This window comes from Quercus lobata, chromosome 5, assembly GCF_001633185.2.
Source record: "Quercus lobata isolate SW786 chromosome 5, ValleyOak3.0 Primary Assembly, whole genome shotgun sequence".
In the NCBI taxonomy this organism is placed as follows: Eukaryota; Viridiplantae; Streptophyta; class Magnoliopsida; order Fagales; family Fagaceae; genus Quercus; species Quercus lobata.
In genome coordinates this window covers 85,531,912-85,552,425 of record NC_044908.1, presented here as the reverse complement: position 1 = coordinate 85,552,425, position 20,514 = coordinate 85,531,912, and the positions used below count along the sequence as shown (strand labels likewise).

The 20,514-nt window shown below is 41.8% G+C and overlaps 1 protein-coding gene and 1 pseudogene across 3 annotated transcripts in view; both read left to right on the top strand.

Moving 5' to 3' along the window:
* The window catches only part of LOC115992586 (beta-glucosidase 11-like), a 74,027-nt gene that overhangs the window by 39,914 nt on the left and 13,599 nt on the right, over positions 1-20,514 (top strand). Inside the window, exon 1 of one of the 2 annotated variants that reach the window (XM_031116809.1) lies at positions 20,027-20,043. The exons of the other annotated variant lie outside the window; for it this stretch is intronic. The gene's annotated coding sequence lies outside the window, so the exon portion shown is untranslated. Of the gene's footprint in view, positions 1-20,026; positions 20,044-20,514 lie in introns of those variants that run through there. 2 annotated transcript variants of the gene reach the window in all.
* LOC115992588 overlaps positions 1-20,514 on the top strand; it is a 31,118-nt pseudogene that overhangs the window by 5,046 nt on the left and 5,558 nt on the right. The gene's annotated exons all lie outside the window — the stretch shown is intronic.

The window sequence follows — 20,514 nt, the reverse complement described above, 5'->3', positions numbered from 1 at the left end:
ATTGCATAGTCCACGGACTCAAGCCCATGGGGAAACCAACTACGTGGATGAGGAAAACTAGGTTTTGGACAGAACCAAGGCATTGCATAGTCCTCGGACTCAAGCCTATGGGGAAACCAACTACCTGGATGAGGAAAACTAGGTTTTGGACAGAACCAAGGCATTGCATGGTCCACGGACTCAAGCCCATGGGGAAACCAACTACCTGGATGAGGAAAACTAGGTTTTGGACAGAACCAAGGCATTGCATAGTCCTCGGACTCAAGCCCATGGGGAAACTAACTACCTGGATGAGGAAAACTAGGTTTTGGACAGAACCAAGGCATTGCATAGTCCTCGGACTCAAGCCTATGGGGAAACCAACTACCTGGATGAGGAAAACTAGGTTTTGGACAGAACCAAGGCATTGCATAGTCCTCGGACTCAAGCCTATGGGGAAACCAACTACCTGGATGAGGAAAACTAGGTTTTTGAACAGAATCAAGGCATTGCATGGTCCTCGGACTCAAGCCCATGGGGAAACCAACTACCTGGATGAGGAAAAACTAGGTTTTGGACAGAACCAAGGCATTGCATAGTCCTCGGACTCAAGCCTATGGGGAAACCAACTACCTGGATGAGGAAAACTAGGTTTTGGACAGAACCAAGGCATTGCATGGTCCTCGGACTCAAGCCTATGGGGAAACCAACTACCTGGATGAGGAAAACTAGGTTTTTGGACAGAACCAAGGCATTGCATAGTCCTCGGACTCAAGCCTATGGGGAAACCAACTACCTGGATGAGGAAAACTAGGTTTTGGATAGAACCAAGGCATTGCATAGTCCTCGGACTCAAGCCTATGGGGAAACCAACTACCTGGATGAGGAAAACTAGGTTTTGGACAGAACCAAGGCATTGCATGGTCCACGGACTCAAGCCCATGGGGAAACCAACTACCTGGATGAGGAAAACTAGGTTTTGGACAGAACCAAGGCATTGCATGGTCCACGGACTGAAGCCCATGGGGAAACCAACTACCTAGATAAGGAAAACTAGGTTTTGGACAGAACCAAGGCATTGCAAAGTCCTCGGACTCAAGCCCATGGGGAAACTAACTACCTGGATGAGGAAAACTAGGTTTTGGACAGAACCAAGGCATTGCATAGTCCTCGGACTCAAGCCTATGGGGAAACCAACTACCTGGATGAGGAAAACTAGGTTTTGGACAGAACCAAGGCATTGCATGGTCCACGGACTGAAGCCCATGGGGAAACCAACTACCTAGATAAGGAAAACTAGGTTTTGGACAGAACCAAGGCATTGCAAAGTCCTCGGACTCAAGCCTATGGGGAAACCAACTACCTGGATGAGGAAAACTAGGTTTTGGACAGAACCAAGGCATTGCATAGTCCTCGGACTCAAGCCTATGGGGAAACCAACTACCTGGATGAGGACAGTTTTGGACAAAACCAAGGCATTGCATAGTCCTCGACTCAAGCCTATGGGGAAACCCAACTACCTGGATGAGGAAAACTAGGTTTTGGAAGAACCAAGGCATTGCATGGTCCCACGGACTCAAAGCTATGGGGATAACCAACTACCTGGATGAGGAAAACTAGGTTTTTGAAAAAACAAGGCATTGCATAGTCCCTCGGACTCAAGCCTATGGGGACCAACCTACCTGGATAGAAACTAGGTTTTGGACAGAACCAAGGCATTGCATGGTCCACGGACTCAAGCCCATGGGGAAACCAACTACCTGGATGAGGAAAACTAGGTTTTGGACAGAACCAAGGCATTGCATAGTCCTCGGACTCAAGCCTATGAGGAAACCAACTATCTGGATGAGGAAAACTAGGTTTTGGACAGAACCAAGGCATTGCATGGTCCACGGACTCAAGCCCATGGGGAAACCAACTACCTGGATGAGGAAAACTAGGTTTTGAACAGAATCAAGGCATTGCATGGTCCACGGACTCAAGCCCATGGGGAAACCAACTACCTGGATGAGGAAAACTAGGTTTTGAACAGAATCAAGACATTGCATGGTCCACGGACTCAAGCCCATGGGGAAACCAACTACCTGGATGAGGAAAACTAGGTTTTGGACAGAACCAAGGCATTGCATAGTCCTCGGACTCAAGCCTATGGGGAAACCAACTACCTGGATGAGGAAAACTAGGTTTTGGACAGAACCAAGGCATTGCATGGTCCACGGACTCAAGCCCATGGGGAAACCAACTACCTGGATGAGGAAAACTATGTTTTGGACAGAACCAAGGCATTGCATCGTCCTCGGACTCAAGCCTGTGGGGAAACCAACTACCTGGATGAGGAAAACTAGGTTTTGGACAGAACTAAGGCATTGCATAGTTTTCGGACTCAAGCCTATGGGGAAACCAACTACCTGGATGAGGAAAACTAGGTTTTGGACAGAATCAAGGCATTGCATGGTCCACGGACTCAAGCCCATGGGGAAACCAACTACCTGGATGAGGAAAACTAGGTTTTGGACAGAACCAAGGCATTGCATAGTCCTCGGACTCAAGCCTATGGGGAAACCAACTACCTGGATGAGGAAAACTAGGTTTTGGACAGAACCAAGGCATTGCATGGTCCACGGACTCAAGCCCATGGGGAAACCAACTACCTAGATGAGGAAAACTAGGTTTTGGACAGAACCAACGCATTGCATAGTCCTCGGACTCAAGCCCATGGGGAAACTAACTACCTGGATGAGGAAAACTAGGTTTTGGACAGAACCAAGGCATTGCATAGTCCTCGGACTCAAGCCTATGGGGAAACCAACTACCTGGATGAGGAAAACTAGGTTTTGGACAGAACCAAGGCATTGCATAGTCCTCGGACTCAAGCCTATGGGGAAACCAACTACCTGGATGAGGAAAACTAGGTTTTGGACAGAACCAAGGCATTGCATAGTCCTCGGACTCAAGCCTATGGGGAAACCAACTACCTGGATGAGGAAAACTAGGTTTTGGACAGACCAAGGCATTGCATAGTCCTCGGACTCAAGCCTATGGGGAAACCAACTACCTGGATGAGGAAAACTAGGTTTTGGACAAAACCAAGGCATTGCATAGTCCTCGGACTCAAGCCTATGGGGAAACCAACTACCTGGATGAGGAAAACTAGGTTTTGGACAGAACCAAGGCATTGCATGGTCCACGGACTCAAGCCCATGGGGAAACCAACTACCTGGATGAGGAAAACTAGGTTTTGGACAGAACCAAGGCATTGCATAGTCCTCGGACTCAAGCCCATGGGGAAACTAACTACCTGGATGAGGAAAACTAGGTTTTGGACAGAACCAAGGCATTGCATAGTCCTCGGACTCAAGCCTATGGGGAAACCAACTACCTGGATGAGGAAAACTAGGTTTTGGACAGAACCAAGGCATTGCATAGTCCTCGGACTCAAGCCTATGGGGAAACCAACTACCTGGATGAGGAAAACTAGGTTTTGAACAGAATCAAGACATTGCATGGTCCACGGACTCAAGCCCATGGGGAAACCAACTACCTGGATGAGGAAAACTAGGTTTTGGACAGAACCAAGGCATTGCATAGTCCTCGGACTCAAGCCTATGGGGAAACCAACTACCTGGATGAGGAAAACTAGGTTTTGGACAGAACCAAGGCATTGCATGGTCCACGGACTCAAGCCCATGGGGAAACCAACTACCTGGATGAGGAAAACTAGGTTTTGGACAGAACCAAGGCATTGCATCGTCCTCGGACTCAAGCCTATGGGGAAACCAACTACCTGGATGAGGAAAACTAGGTTTTGGACAGAACTAAGGCATTGCATAGTTTTCGGACTCAAGCCTGTGGGGAAACCAACTACCTGGATGAGGAAAACTAGGTTTTGGACAGAATCAAGGCATTGCATGGTCCACGGACTCAAGCCCATGGGGAAACCAACTACCTGGATGAGGAAAACTAGGTTTTGGACAGAACCAAGGCATTGCCATAGTCCTCGGACTCAAGCCTATGGGAAACCACTACCTGGATGAGGGAAAACTAGGTTTTGGACAGAACCAAGGCATTGCATGGTCCTCGGACTCAAGCCCATGGGGAAACCAACTACCTAGATGAGGAAAACTAGGTTTTGGACAGAACCAAGGCATTGCATAGTCCTCGGACTCAAGCCCATGGGGAAACTAACTACCTGGATGAGGAAAACTAGGTTTTGGACAGAACCAAGGCATTGCATAGTCCTCGGACTCAAGCCTATGGGGAAACCAACTACCTGGATGAGGAAAACTAGGTTTTGGACAGAACCAAGGCATTGCATAGTCCTCGGACTCAAGCCTATGGGGAAACCAACTACCTGGATGAGGAAAACTAGGTTTTGAACAGAATCAAGGCATTGCATGGTCCACGGACTCAAGCCCATGGGGAAACCAACTACCTGGATGAGGAAAACTAGGTTTTGGACAGAACCAAGGCATTGTATAGTCCTCGGACTCAAGCCTATGGGGAAACCAACGACCTGGATGAGGAAAACTAGGTTTTGGACAGAACCAAGGCATTGCATAGTCCTCGGACTCAAGCCTATGGGGAAACCAACTACCTGGATGAGGAAAACTAGGTTTTGGACAGAACCAAGGCATTGCATAGTCCTCGGACTCAAGCCTATGGGGACCAACTACCTGGATGAGGAAAACTGGACAGAACAAGGGCATTGCATAGTCCTCGGACTCAAGCCTATAGGGAAACCAACTACTTGGATGAGGAAAACTAGGTTTTGGACAGAACTCAAGGCATTGCATAGTCCTCGGACTCAAGCCTATGGGGAAACCAACTACTTGGATGAGGAAAACTAGGTTTTGGATAGTCCTCGGACTCAAGCCTATGGGGAAACCAACTACTTGGATGAGGAAAACTAGTTTTGAACAGAACCAGGGAATTGCATAGTCTTCGGACTCAAGCCTATGGGGAAACCAACTACTTGGATGAGGAAAACTAGGTTTTGGACAGAACCAAGGCATTGCATAGTCCTCGGACTCAAGCCTATGGGGAAACCAACTACTTGGATGAGGAAAACAAGGTTTTGGACAGAACCAAGGCATTGCATAGTCCTCGGACTCAAGCCTATGGGGAAACCAACTACTTGGATGAGGAAAACTAAGTTTTGGGCAGAACCAAGGCATTGCATAGTCCTCGGACTCAAACCTATGGGGAAACCAACTACTTGGATGAGGAAAACTAGGTTTTTTACAGAACCAAGGCATTGCATACTCCTCGGACTCAAGCCTATGGGGAAACCAACTACTTGGATGAGGAAAACTAGGTTTTGGACAGAACCAAGGCATTGCATAGTCCTCGGACTCAAGCCTATGGGGAAACCAACTACTTGGATGAGGAAAACTAGGTTTCGGACAGAACCAAGGCATTGCATAATCCTCGGACTCAAGCCTATGGGGAAACCAACTACTTGGATGAGGAAAACTAAGTTTTGGACAGAACCAAGACATTGCATAGTCCTCGGACTCAAGCCTATGGGGAAACCAACTACTTGGATGAGGAAAACTAGGTTTTGGATAGAACCAAGGCAGTGCATAGTCCTCGGACTCAAGCCTATGGGGAAACCAACTACCTGGATGATGAAAACTAGGTTTTGGACAGAACCAAGGCATTGCATAGTCCTCGGACTCAAGCCTATGGGGAAACCAACTACTTGGATTAGGAAAACTAGGTTTTGGACAGAACCAAGGCATTGCATAGTCTCGGACTCAAGCCTATGGGGAAACCAACTACTTGGATGAGGAAAACTAGGTTTTGGACAGAACCAAGGCATTGCATAGTCCTCAGACTCAAGCCTATGGGGAAACCAACTACCTGGATGATGAAAACTAGGTTTTGGACAGAACCAAGGCATTGCATAGTCCTCGGACTCAAGCCTATGGGCAAACCAACTACTTGGATGAGGAAAACTAGGTTTTGGACAGAACCAAGGCATTGTATAGTCCTCGGACTCAAGCCTATGGGGAAACCAACTACTTGGAGGAGGAAAACTAGGTTTTGGATAGAACCAAGGCATTGCATAGTCCTCGGACTCAAGCCTATGCGGAAACCAACTACTTGGATGAGGAAAACTAGGTTTTGCACAGAACCAAGGCATTGAATAGTCCTCGGACTCAAGCCTATGGGGAAACCAACTACTTGGATGAGGAAAACTAGGTTTTGGACAGAACCAAGGCATTGCATAATCCTCGGACTCAAGCCTATGGGGAAACCAACTACTTGGATGAGGAAAACTATGTTTTGGACAGAACCAAGGCATTGCATAGTCCTTGGACTCAAGCCTATGGGGAAACCAACTACTTGGATGAGGAAAACTAGATTTTGGACAGAACCAAGGCATTGCATAGTCCTCGGACTCAAGCCTATGGGGAAACCAACTACTTGGATGAGGAAAACTAGGTTTTGGACAGAACCAAGGCATTGTATAGTCCTCGGACTCAAGCCTATGGGGAAACCAACTACTTGGATGAGGAAAACTAGGTTTTGGACAGAATCAAGGCATTGCATAGTCCTCGGACTCAAGCCTACGGGGAAACCTACTACTTGGATGAGGAAAACTAGGTTTTGCACAGAACCAAGGCATTGCATAGTCCTCGGACTCAAGCCTATGGGGAAACCAACTACTTGGATGAGGAAAACTAGGTTTTGGACAGAACCAAGGCATTGCATAGTCCTCGGACTCAAGCCTATGGGGAAACCAACTACTTGGATGAGGAAAACTAGGTTTTGGACAGAACCAAGGAATTGCATAGTCTTCGGACTCAAGCCTATGGGGAAACCAACTACTTGGATGAGGAAAACTAGGTTTTGGACAGAACCAAGGCATTGCATAGTCCTCGGACTCAAGCCTATGGGGAAACCAACTACTTGGATGAGGAAAACAAGGTTTTGGACAGAACCAAGGCATTGCATAGTCCTCGGACTCAAGCCTATGGGGAAACCAACAACTTGGATGAGGAAAACTAAGTTTTGGGCAGAACCAAGGCATTGCATAGTCCTCGGACTCAACCCTATGGGGAAACCAACTACTTGGATGAGGAAAACTAGGTTTTGGACAGAACCAAGGCATTGCATACTCCTCGGACTCAAGCCTATGGGGAAACCAACTACTTGGATGAGGAAAACTAGGTTTTGGACAGAACCAAGGCATTGCATAGTCCTCGGACTCAAGCCTATGGGCAAACCAACTACTTGGATGAGGAAAACTAGGTTTTGGACAGAACCAAGGCATTGTATAGTCCTCGGACTCAAGCCTATGGGGAAACCAACTACAACTATTGCATAGTCCTCGGACTCAAGCCTATGGGAAACCAACTACTTGGATGAGGAAAACTAGGTTTTGGACAGAACCAAGGCATTGCATAGTCCTCGGACTCAAGCCTATGGGGAAACCAACTACTTGGATGAGGAAAACTAGGTTTTGGACAGAACCAAGGCATTGCATAATCCTCGGACTAAGCCTATGGGGAAACCAACTACTTGGATGAGGAAAATTAAGTTTTGGACAGAACCAAGGCATTGCATAGTCCTTGGACTCAAGCCTATGGGGAAACCAACTACTTGGATGAGGAAAACTAGATTTTGGACAGAACCAAGGCATTGCATAGTCCTCGGACTCAAGCCTATGGGGAAACCAACTACTTGGATGAGGAAAACTAGGTTTTGGACAGAACCAAGGCATTGTATAGTCCTCGGACTCAAGCCTATGGGGAAACCAACTACTTGGATTAGGAAAACTAGGTTTTGGACAGAACCAAGGCATTGCATAGTCCTTGGACTCAAGCCTATGGGGAAACCAACTACTTGGATGAGGAAAACTAGATTTTGAACAGAACCAAGGCATTGCATAGTCCTCGGACTCAAGCCTATGGGGAAACCAACTACTTGGATGAGGAAAACTAGGTTTTGGACAGAGCCAAGGCATTGCATAGTCCTCGGACTCAAGCCTATGGGGAAACCAACTACTTGGATGAGGAAAACTAGGTTTTGGACAGAACCAAGGAATTGCATAGTCTTCGGACTCAAGCCTATGGGGAAACCAACTAGTTGGATGAGGAAAACTAGGTTTTGGACAGAACCAAGGCATTGCATAATCCTCGGACTCAAGCCTATGGGGAAACCAACTACTTGGATGAGGAAAACTAAGTTTTGGACAGAACCAAGACATTGCATAGTCCTCGGACACAAGCCTATTGGGAAACCAACTACTTGGATGAGGAAAACTAGGTTTTGGATAGAACCAAGGCAGTGCATAGTCCTCGGACTCAAGCCTATTTGGAAACCAACTACCTGGATGATGAAAACTAGGTTTTGGACAGAACCAAGGCATTGCATAGTCCTCGGACTCAAGCCTATGGGGAAACCAACTACTTGGATGAGGAAAACTAGGTTTTGGACAGAACCAAGGCATTGCATAGTCCTCGGACTCAAGCCTATGGGGAAACCAACTACCTGGATGATGAAAACTAGGTTTTGGACAGAACCAAGGCGTTGCATAGTCCTCGGACTCAAGCCTATGGGGAAACCAACAACTTGGATGAGGAAAACTAGGTTTTGGGCAGAACCAAGGCATTGTATAGTCCTCGGACTCAAGCCTATGGGGAAACCAACTACTTGGATTAGGAAAACTAGGTTTTGGACAGAATCAAGGCATTGCATAGTCCTCGGACTCAAGCCTATGGGGAAACCAACTACTTGGATGAGGAAAACTAGGTTTTGGACAGAACCAAGGCATTGCATAGTCCTCGGACTCAAGCCTATGGGGAAACCAACTACTTGGATGAGGAAAACTAGGTTTTGGACAGAACCAAGGCATTGCATAGTCCTCGGACTCAAGCCTATAGGGAAACCAACTACTTGGATGAGGAAAACTAGGTTTTGGACAGAACCAAGGAATTGCATAGTCCTCGGACTCAAGCCTATGGGGAAACCAACTACTTGGATGAGGAAAACTAGGTTTTGGACAGAACCAAGGCATTGCATAGTCCTCGAACTCAAGCCTATGGGGAAACCAACTACTTGGATGAGGAAAACTAGGTTTTGGACAGAACCAAGGCATTGCATAATCCTCGGACTCAAGCCTATGGGGAAACCAACTACTTGGACGAGAAAAACTAAGTTTTGGATAGAACCAAGGCATTGCATAGTCCTTGGACTCAAGCCTATGGGGAAACCAACTACTTGGATGAGGAAAACTAGATTTTGGACAGAACCAAGGCATTGCATAGTCCTCGGACTCAAGCCTATGGGGAAACCAATTACTTGGATGAGGAAAACTAGGTTTTGGACAGAACCAAGGCATTGCATAGTCCTCGAAATCAAGCCTATGGGGAAACCAACTACTTGGATGAGGAATACTAGGTTTTGGACAGAACCAAGGCATTGCATAGTCCTCGGACTCAAGCCTATGGGGAAACCAACTACCTGGATGGTGAAAACTAGGTTTTGGACAGAACCAAGGCATTGCATAGTCCTCGGACTCAAGCCTATGGGGAAACCAACTACTTGGATGAAGAAAACTAGGTTTTGGACAGAACCAAGGCATTACATAGTTCTCGGACTCAAGCCTATGGGGAAACCAACTACTTGGATGAGGAAAACTAGGTTTTGGACAGAACCAAGGCATTGCATAGTCCTCAGACTCAAGCCTATGGGGAAACCAACTACCTGGATGATGAAAACTAGGTTTTGGACAGAACCAAGGCATTGCATAGTCCTCGGACTCAAGCCTATGGGGAAACCAACTACTTGGATGAGGAAAACTAGGTTTTGGACAGAACCAAGGCATTGCATAGTCCTCGGACTCAAGCCTATGGGGAAACCAACTACTTGGATGAGGAAAACTAGGTTTTGGACAGAACCAAGGCATTGCATAGTCCTCGGACTCAAGCCTATGGGGAAACCAACTACCTTGGACTCAAGCCTATGGGGAAACCAACTACTAGGTTTTGGACAGAACCAAGGCATTGCATAGTCCTCGGACTCAAGCCTATGGGGAAACCAACTACTTGGATGAGGAAAACTAGGTTTTGGACAGAACCAAGGCATTGCATAGTCCTCGGACTCAAGCCTATGGGGAAACCAACTACTTGGATGAGGAAAACTAGGTTTTGGACAGAACCAAGGCATTGCATAGTCCTCGGACTCAAGCCTATGGGGAAACCAACTACTTGGATGAGGAAAACTAGGTTTTGGACAGAACCAAGGCATTGCATAGTCCTCGGACTCAAGCCTATGGGGAAACCAACTACTTGGATGAGGAAAACTAGGTTTTGGACAGAACCAAGGCATTGCATAGTCCTCGGACTCAAGCCTATGGGGAAACCAACTACTTGGATGAGGAAAACTAGGTTTTGGACAGAACCAAGGCATTGCATAGTCCTCGGACTCAAGCCTATGGGGAAACCAACTACTTGGATGAGGAAAACTAGGTTTTTTACAGAACCAAGGCATTGCATAGTCCTCGGACTCAAGCCTATGGGGAAACCAACTACTTGGATGAGGAAAACTAGGTTTTGGACAGAACCAAGGCATTGCATAGTCCTCGGACTCAAGCCTATGGGGAAACCAACTACTTGGATGAGGAAAACTAGGTTTGGACAGAACCAAGGCATTGCATAGTCCTCGGACTCAAGCCTATGGGGAAACCAACTACTTGGATGAGGAAAACTAAGTTTTGGACAGAACCAAGGCATTGCATAGTCCTCGGACTCAAGCCTATGGGGAAACCAACTACTTGGATGAGGAAAACTAGGTTTTGGACAGAACCAAGGCATGCATAGTCCTCGGACTCAAGCCTATGGGGAAACCAACTACCTGGATGATGAAAACTAGGTTTTGGACAGAACCAAGGCATTGCATAGTCCTCGGACTCAAGCCTATGGGGAAACCAACTACTTGGATGAGGAAAACTAGGTTTTGGACAGAACCAAGGCATTGCATAGTCCTCGGACTCAAGCCTATGGGGAAACCAACTACTTGGATGAGGAAAACTAGGTTTTGGACAGAACCAAGGCATTGCATAGTCCTCGGACTCAAGCCTATGGGGAAACCAACTACTTGGATGAGGAAAACTAGGTTTTGGACAGAACCAAGGCATTGCATAGTCCTCGGACTCAAGCCTATGGGGAAACCAACTACTTGGATGAGGAAAACTAGGTTTTGGACAGAACCAAGGCATTGCATAGTCCTCGGACTCAAGCCTATGGGGAAACCAACTACTTGGATGAGGAAAACTAGGTTTTGGACAGAACCAAGGCATTGCATAGTCCTCGGACTCAAGCCTATGGGGAAACCAACTACCTGGATGAGGAAAACTAGGTTTTGGACAGAACCAAGGCATTGCATAGTCCTCGGACTCAAGCCTATGGGGAAACCAACTACTTGGATGAGGAAAACTAGGTTTTGGACAGAACCAAGGCATTGCATAGTCCTCGGACTCAAGCCTATGGGGAAACCAACTACCTGGATGAGGAAAACTAGGTTTTGGACAGAACCAAGGCATTGCATAGTCCTCGGACTCAAGCCTATGGGGAAACCAACTACTTGGATGAGGAAAACTAGGTTTTGGACAGAACCAAGGCATTGCATAGTCCTCGGACTCAAGCCTATGGGGAAACCAACTACTTGGATGAGGAAAACTAGGTTTTGGACAGAACCAAGGCATTGCATAGTCCTCGGACTCAAGCCTATGGGGAAACCAACTACTTGGATGAGGAAAACTAGGTTTTGGACAGAACCAAGGCATTGCATAGTCCTCGGACTCAAGCCTATGGGGAAACCAACTACTTGGATGAGGAAAACTAGGTTTTGGACAGAACCAAGGCATTGGACTCCTTGGGGAAACAACTACTTGGATGAGGAAAACTAGGTTTTGGACAGAACCAAGGCATTGCATAGTCCTCGGACTCAAGCCTATGGGGAAACCAACTACTTGGATGAGGAAAACTAGGTTTTGGACAGAACCAAGGCATTGCATGTCCTCGGACTCAAGCCTATGGGGAAACCAACTACTTGGATGAGGAAAACTAGGTTTTGGACAGAACCAAGGCATTGCATAGTCCTCGGACTCAAGCCTGTGGGGAAACCAACTACTTGGATGAGGAAAACTAGGTTTTGGACTGAACCAAGGTATTGCATAGTCCTCGGACTCAAGCCTATAGGGAACCAACTACTTGGATGAGGAAAACTAGGTTTTGGACAGAACCAAGGCATTGCATAGTCCTCGGACTCAAGCCTGTGGGGAAACCAACTACTTGGATGAGGAAAACTAGGTTTTGGACAAAACCAAGGCATTGCATGGTCCTCAGACTCAAGCCTCTGGGGAAACCAACTACTTATAAGGAAAGACTACATTACATGGACTTTAGGATTTATCTGAGGAAAACTATCCACTAACAATTGGGTTAGCTCCTAAAATACGAGGATTCTCAAGTCTGCTTTCGGGTCTGCAGCACCAAAGGGATCGATGCAGTATAGAGCAATATGTCTCCTGAAAAACAATCTGAATTCTCTACTGCTCTGTCAAACTCCTCGGATGGTATTCTCGCACTTATCACAGAATATTGAATTGTTACCTCGGTTAGTTTCCTATGTTTAACTTACTATGAATTATCGTCGTAATGCCTGGTAGTGTTGGTAAATCAGAATTAGTTGGGTTATGTTTCAAGGTTTCCCGCTCTAAGTATCATTGAAGAAACACACACATGTAGCACACCCTTTCACAAAGTAGTGTTGCGAAAAGAATAGTATTCAAAACAAGTAAATAAATTTCCCTTTGTACTAAAACAAAGAAATAGTACAGCGTACAATGAAAAGCTGGAATCAGTTTATGTCAAAACTCGCTACATAATTGAAAAGGAAGATACAAGAGAATGAGATAAAGCCGAGGAGGTAGCACAGAGGAGAGGTTGGCTACTGCTTCAAAACCTTGTTCTTCCTCAATGCTTTTGCATGCCCATAACTCAGGCAGCAAAAGAACCCAACTTGAGCCTCACACTGCTGAAGGAAAGGTGCAGGGAGCCGGGAGTTGAGGAGCCTTCACCAAAATTTGCCTGCAACAAGGCAGAGGTGATGATGGCGGAGAATCTTTCTTCTGACACACCAAAATTCTGGCATGAACAGAACCTGCTTCGGATTTTGACTAAAAGAGGGAGAAACACCCTTTCCCCTCTGTCGAAACGGAATATTCCCTTGAATTTATGCCTCATTTGCCCGTACCTCACTATTTTGAGTCTCAGGAGGACACGGCGCCTCTGTGGCGGAGAGAGTTCCTTTTCTCCAACCCTCGCCTCAAACATGATATACTAATGGAGGAAACTGAAGGATTTGTGCGTAAGTAAAACAACTGTCTCTCCTATTTATTTAAAAAGATAAGGTGGTGGCATTTAATTCATGCAGCGTCCCAAGGAATGCTACAGACAAAATATCTCTAGCTCGATTTCCAACGCCATCTGCAACCATGAGATTAAAGGAGTCTCGCGAAGGCGCACCTCGAACACTGGGACGCCAAAAAGTACCGCGTGACCAAAGATTACAGAAATACCTCTTAATTTGTGGGCCTAGTAAATTCGCAGCCCAGGTCCGTTCTGCATGGGGGCCCAGGGACTACAGCCCATGCCGAGGAATAACCGTTGCCGAGGGCAACCTCCTGCTCGGCACCTTGTGAAATACCTGAGGAAAGAGAGAAACTGAACTATGGTCCTCGGACTCAAGCCTATGGGGAAAGTCCTCGGCTCAAACACTGTAAAATATTAAGGCCAATAAGAGTGTTAGGATGATGGCGGGACGCTCCACTATTCGGTGGCCTAAGGGGGCTGCTCATTTTTGCGGGTGATATGTCTTCGAATGATTACTTCCTACACCGCATAGAGCATCCAGTTCTAATCTCGGCATTGTTTCGGGCAAGTATCGTTATTCACAGGTACGCATTGCTATGTCAAACAATTCTATCAAAGTTATGGTAACATCTTTTTATTAGCAACTATTTTGGCCTTAGTTGTCATTGATTCAAATGCTATATTATTGTGCCGAGCAGCGCTTGCAAATTTGTAAAAACATAGAGACAGAACATGCGAAGTAAAATAACAACAATTTTTATTAATATGAAATATTATTACAACGTACAAAGAGGGGCTCAAACAAGCCTATACAAAAGGTAAACTGCCGAAGCAACGATAACATCCGCAGTACAGATAAGTAAACAGTCAGGTGTCTTTTAAACTCGTCTTCAAAGTCTCTCCAATCTCTGCCTCAGTATTACTCATATTGAGAGAAGAACCTTCTTTGAAAAAAAATGAAGGAGAAGGAAGAAGAAGATGGAGGAGATGAATGAAGAAGATGAAGGAGATGAATGAAAAGAAGGAGGAGAATAAGAAAGAAGAGATGAAAAGAAAGAAAAATGAGCAAAAGAGGGAGAAGGAAAAGCACCAGGATGGATCTGGTGCTGGGAAGACTAAGAAAGAGAGGCGGAGGGAGGCGCCAGTGAACGAAGAGGGGAAGAAGCAGGGGTGCTTGGACCCTGCTTCAGTCCTGACTCCTAACACACTGGTGCCATATTAGGTATGCTCATGGGAGAGCGGATGGTACAGATGATGGGTGTCCTCGACTCAGTCACGCCGAAGGTTTGACGTGACGAGTCCCTGCTTCGGATTTTGGCTGAAAGAAAGGTGAGGTTGATTTTGAGTCTTCGCCATCCCTGTCCTGACCGAGCCATTACGAGCTTTATTGGAACGTGGCGTTTACGGGAGGGGTATGGCTCCTTCATCACTCGTTGTTATGGTAAAGTGTATCACGATTTAGTGTATAAACTGGTGGGTAAAATAAACTCTAGGGGAGGCCAAGTATTTCAAATCTCAGAAGGATGAAAAAGGACTCTTTACAAAAACAATAGCCTCCTACCTTCCTTCTTATACAGAGGGTGGAGCGGGAGGCATTTAATAGGTTCAGATCTCCAAAGGAATCTGCAAACGCAAACATGCCGGTTCCATTTCTCCACCTCATCAAAACAAACCGTCGAATTAAAGTAGCCTCGTAAATAGAGGTCATTAAAAGCGCGTTTGGGATACCCAAATGATAAGAACGCATCAAGCGTAAAATCAAAAGACTGTCTCGTAGACCGGTGCATTTCCTGGGCAGATGAAGAGCCGCCAGCATTATTGATAGGCCGAATTGACTGGGCCATAATAAAGGCTCGGTGTTACCAAAACCCCCCTTTCTAACCAAGAGGTTGGACAGCAGGGTTTTGAGGGGCTATTGTGGGGCTCAAATAATTTATGGGCCGGGCCCGTTTACTCGTGAAGGGGGCCAGAGGCCCAAGCCAAGGAAAGGCTGTGGCCCAAGTTCGGCGGGATAGCCTTGAGATTCAGCCGAAGATAGAACTGTCCTCGACAAACCCAAAGCCCCACCAAAGAGAGGGGCAAAAACGGTATAGGAATAAGTTTAAAAGGAAATCTAAAATATCTGGGGAAAGCTGCCCTTACTGCCATTCAATGCTCTGAACCTGACAGAGCCTCATTCTTTGGCTTTTACAACCACCCCCAACGACTTTGAATATGGGCTGATAGGACAAGTATCAGTCTTGGAAAGGTTGACCCTATACGTGGACGAAGGACAATGAACGCAGGCAAATATAAAAGGAAAAATAAGTAACCTAAAGGGGGAGGCTGGGAAAAATGGCCAAAAATCAAAGCCTCCCAGCCCACCTCCAGGAGAGAGGCTCCAGGGGTGAAGGAAAACTGAACCTTGTACGATCACCACGAAAAACCCACCGCTTGGCGACCTAGGCCTAGCCTTTCAAACCTACCCTCTACAAATGATATTGTTTGGGCCTTTTTACGTGGTGCGAACCCGGTAATGTTACGGTCCGTCGCGAATCATGTCCTTACACCAACAAAAACACGATTCAAAACCAAAAGGAAAAAAAAATTACATCAAAATACTCCCTAATAAGCAAAACAGAGAAAAGGTATCTCAATAATTTATGACAAACCAAAATCAAAATGAATTTAAAGCCATAAGTGATAGAATTTGTAATAATTAATTACTCAAATAATCAGTAGACACATTCTAATACATAGCCAAGTTGAGTATGTTATGATTTAAACTCAAATTATCACTTCTAAAACAACTAAATATGAACCCAAATTCAATTAATATATATATATAGACACACACATTAACCCAAACTAAATTCAAACCAAATCCAAAAGAGAGGGAGCCTGTGACGGAAATTCAAACACCAAAAGGTATCAATCCAAAATAAAATTGCAAGAAAGAATAAGAAATTCACCACAAATGTGGCAAAAAAATAACAAATCCACCCAAAAAGAAGAAGAAGAAGAAAATGGAATAAAGAGAGAAGGAAAGAGTAATCACATTTTTTGTTGTAGGAAAAACATGAAATAAGGAGATGAAGAAAAGTCAAAATAGAGAATTTATAAAAAAGAAGATGGGGAGAAGAAGAGTCAAAATAGGAAGATGAAGAGTTGGAGTAATAGTAATGGTAAACTGAAGAATTATGGGGAAGAATAAGAATTAAGAAAGGGAGAAGAGTTGGAAAACTGATGTGGAGATGAAAAGCCAAAAAACTAAAATTAATTACTAAACCTAAATTATTATATATTGTATAGATATTATTATTTTTTATTAATATTACCAAAAATTAGGAAACTTTTTGGTAAAGTAGTGATGTGACCAATGACATGGCACAATAAGAGCATTGTAAAAGTAAAAGGAAAAACAAATTGCCTAATGTGTCCAAGAAAAACTAACTCTAATACTAATACATTATCCTCTTTTTTGGAGCTTGGGGACACTTATGGTTATATATATGAAGATGAGAACTACAGTTTGTCTTTTTCTTTTTATATATGAAGACCAAAGGTACAATTTATCTTTTTCATTACTTTTTGTCAACATAACTTCAGGCTTAGCTTCTCTATCTCCCTTCCCTCTCTCCATGTGTGTTGTGTTAAAATACTTAGTATTCTCAAAAGAAAAAGCAGTGGACTAATCCCATATTGGAAAATGAGTATGAGTTAAAGAAGTTTAAAGCCTATACTGTGCATCCAAGAATTAGACCCTTTTGGATATACACCACTATTAGTTTCTTTAAAACATTTTCCCCTCTCTCCATGTGTGTAGTCAATCTTACACATCTCAACTTGTAAGTAACTTAAGGAATGAACAAGCATAAGACTATCTATTTCCCTTTCCTTTTTTTCTTTCTTCTGGGGTTAGGGGGCTATTTGGTTTAAGTACATTATGAACCATTTTACAAGACATGATATAAACCGTTATTGTGAAAATTTGACACATGGAAATATAAACTTAACTTTCTTTTTATGAGAGAAAGTCATGAGATGTAACTAATAATTATATCAACTAGTCACAAACCCGCGCGTTGCGCGTGATTATTTTTTATGGTGATCTCATTATTATTATTATGGTAATGCATTTCATAATCATATTTATCACAAAAATAATTTATTATTATTGTAGAATTGTTTTATTTAAAATTTGAAACCTTAATTCTACCATAGTTGGTTGACTAATTTTTACATCTCTAAGTCAATTAAACATATTTTGCATGCTACATGTAAACCTTCTTTTCCATTAGGAAAATTTTAACATCATTTTTATATAAAACATACATAAAATGTTATCAAAAAAATTATTATTTTATCAATTTCCAATAAAATGTTAACATTTCCCTATAATTTATGATACACCATTGTTTTGTTTACTTGTGCCATTTTTGGCTTTTGTTTATCGTTATTATTATTACTAGTCACAGACCCGCGCGTTGGGCGTGATTATTTTTTATGGTGATCTCATTATTATTATGATGGTAATGCATTTCATAATCATATTTATCACAAAATAATTTTTTATTATTGTAGAATTGTTTTATTTAAAATTTGAAACCCTAATTCTACCATAGTTGGTTGACTAATTTTTACATCTCTAAGTCAATTAAACACGTTTCGCATGCTACATGTAAACCTTCTTTTCCATTAGGGTTGAAATAATGTGTGTAATATTTTTTTTTTCTATGGAAGTTAAAAAGAATAAAATTCACCTTGTCTTGATGTTTTCTAAAAATTAAATTTGGAGATTCTCTTTCAATAATTGTGAAAATTCCAAGTAATAATTTAGAAGGTAATACATGTTACATGTTCATGCTTTGATTGTGTAATTGTATGATTGATTTGGGTTGTAATTTATAAGTTGAATATGGTGGTGTATATCAAAAAGGGCCTAACTATATTGTTTAGGATATTGAATATAGTGTTGTGTGTGATTTATAGAGTAGCGATGGTTGTAGTAATTAAAAATTGGTTTTTCATTGTCTTTTAAGTTAATAAAAACCTTACATCTACTTTTTTTTTTTTTTCAAAAAACCTTTACATATTTTTTTAACTTGAATCTTTACATATATCTTAGTAAGTAAACCCTATACATTTCATTTTCTTAGATGCATAAAAAAAAGACATCTATTCCATAATAATAGTGGCTAATTAGTTTTTTCATGTTCTCATTTATAACGTTTCTTACTATTATCATATTTTATTGGCTGTTGATTTTCATAATAGAGGCATTAAATGAGAGTTAAATTCTTCAAACCTTTCATTAGATTTTAAAAGTAATGGTGTGTGAAGAATACAAGCATTTAAGGACTTTTTTTCTTTTTTATATTTTATTATTTTTAAATAATGTCAAAAAAAAAAATATTTTGAAAATTTTCATCTTTATTTCTTATATATTTCTATTATTACTTAAGAACGTTTTCCTTTTAGTTTTGATAATAAATATGATTTTCTAGATTAAAGTTTGATTAGTTTCAAGTTTAAATTTTGTATGATTTTATTTAATTGTTGATTATATGGTTTAATTAAGTGAATTTAACGATTTATTTATTTTCATTGTAAAGTTTATAATAACATTCATAGGGTCATCTTTAATTAAATTTTTACTCCTTTAGCCGTCGGTCTCTTTGTTTTCCAATTAATGGTTACTAATTAATTTATTTAATTGACGTTTGATTTCTTTTACTAATCTCTTTCTCTCCCTCTTTGTTAACATCCTATTGTTTTCCCAAATTTGATGATAATTCTAATGTACTAAATATGCATATTGTAACGTTTATTTTTATTTTTTATTTTAGTCCATTTTGCTGCCATGAAGTTAGTACATCTATAACTATTAGTTTATTATTTTATGATATGTTTCGTTTGATATTATTATTATTATTATTATTATTATAAATTTAGTGTTTCTAAAATAGCATGTGTTTTGTATTCTCTTTTTCTATTAATGTATTGTAACGTTTTATGGGAATACTTTATAAGAAAATTGTTTATTCTTTTGTTTTTTTTTAAATTGAGTGTTTCTAAACTGATATTTTTTTTGTATTTCATTTTTCCATTGATGCATTGTAACATTTCATGGGAAGACTTTATAAGAACAATTTTTATTTATTGAATAAAATATTATATGTTTAATTTTTTTTTTAAAATGAGACAAAATATAAATAATTATGATATGGAGGATGTTGCTAAATTTAAATGTTGAATAAAATAAGATGAGAATAAAATAATAAAAATGAAATGTATAACAATAAACAGCATATTATTTTAGTTATGCTAGGTAATAAAATAATATTATATTTTTATATCCTATTTTTATAATGCAATAATATAACATTTAACAACCAATGAGAATAAAAAAGATAACAACATAAAATATAAAACTAAATCGTACCAAGCTCGATTACCTGTTAATTCCAATTTTAGCAAACTAACTGACTTCTAGTAGTCTAAAACTGATTTTTGCAATACATTTGGTGGGACTTTCAATACTACATCAGTATGTTTTGATTGTCAACCTGTTACACTAAAATTAAAATATATATATATACCAAAAATTGAAGGAAAATATATATATATATATATATATATAGAGAGAGAGAGAAAGAGAAAGAGAGAGAGAGAGAGAGAGAGAGAGAGAGAGAGAGAGGCTTTTGTGTGTGGAAAAATAGAAATTATGCATGGAATAAGAGGGAGAATGACAATTTTATAGCATGAAGATAAGAATAAGAAGAGTCAAAAATAAAGGAAGATAAAAAGATAGAATAATATTAATATTGAGAGTAGTGGGGATATGAAAAGTTGAAATGGAATGAGAAAGGTTGAAGAAAGTTAAGGTAGAGAGTAGTGAGGATATGAAAAGTTAAAATGGAATTGAAAATTTAATAATAAATAAGAATAATTAAAAATAAGATAAATTAAATATGATATTTTGATTGTAATATAATAGAGTTTTTAATTCACTTTAAATGCTAAAAAATTATATTAAAAAATTGGAGAAAAATTGATAATGAGATGGCTGCTGACGTGGCTTAATGAGAGCGTAGCAACATTAAATGCTACACTTCAGCTTTTAGTAATATATTGATTGATTAAAAAATTTCAACTAGAATGATAGTTG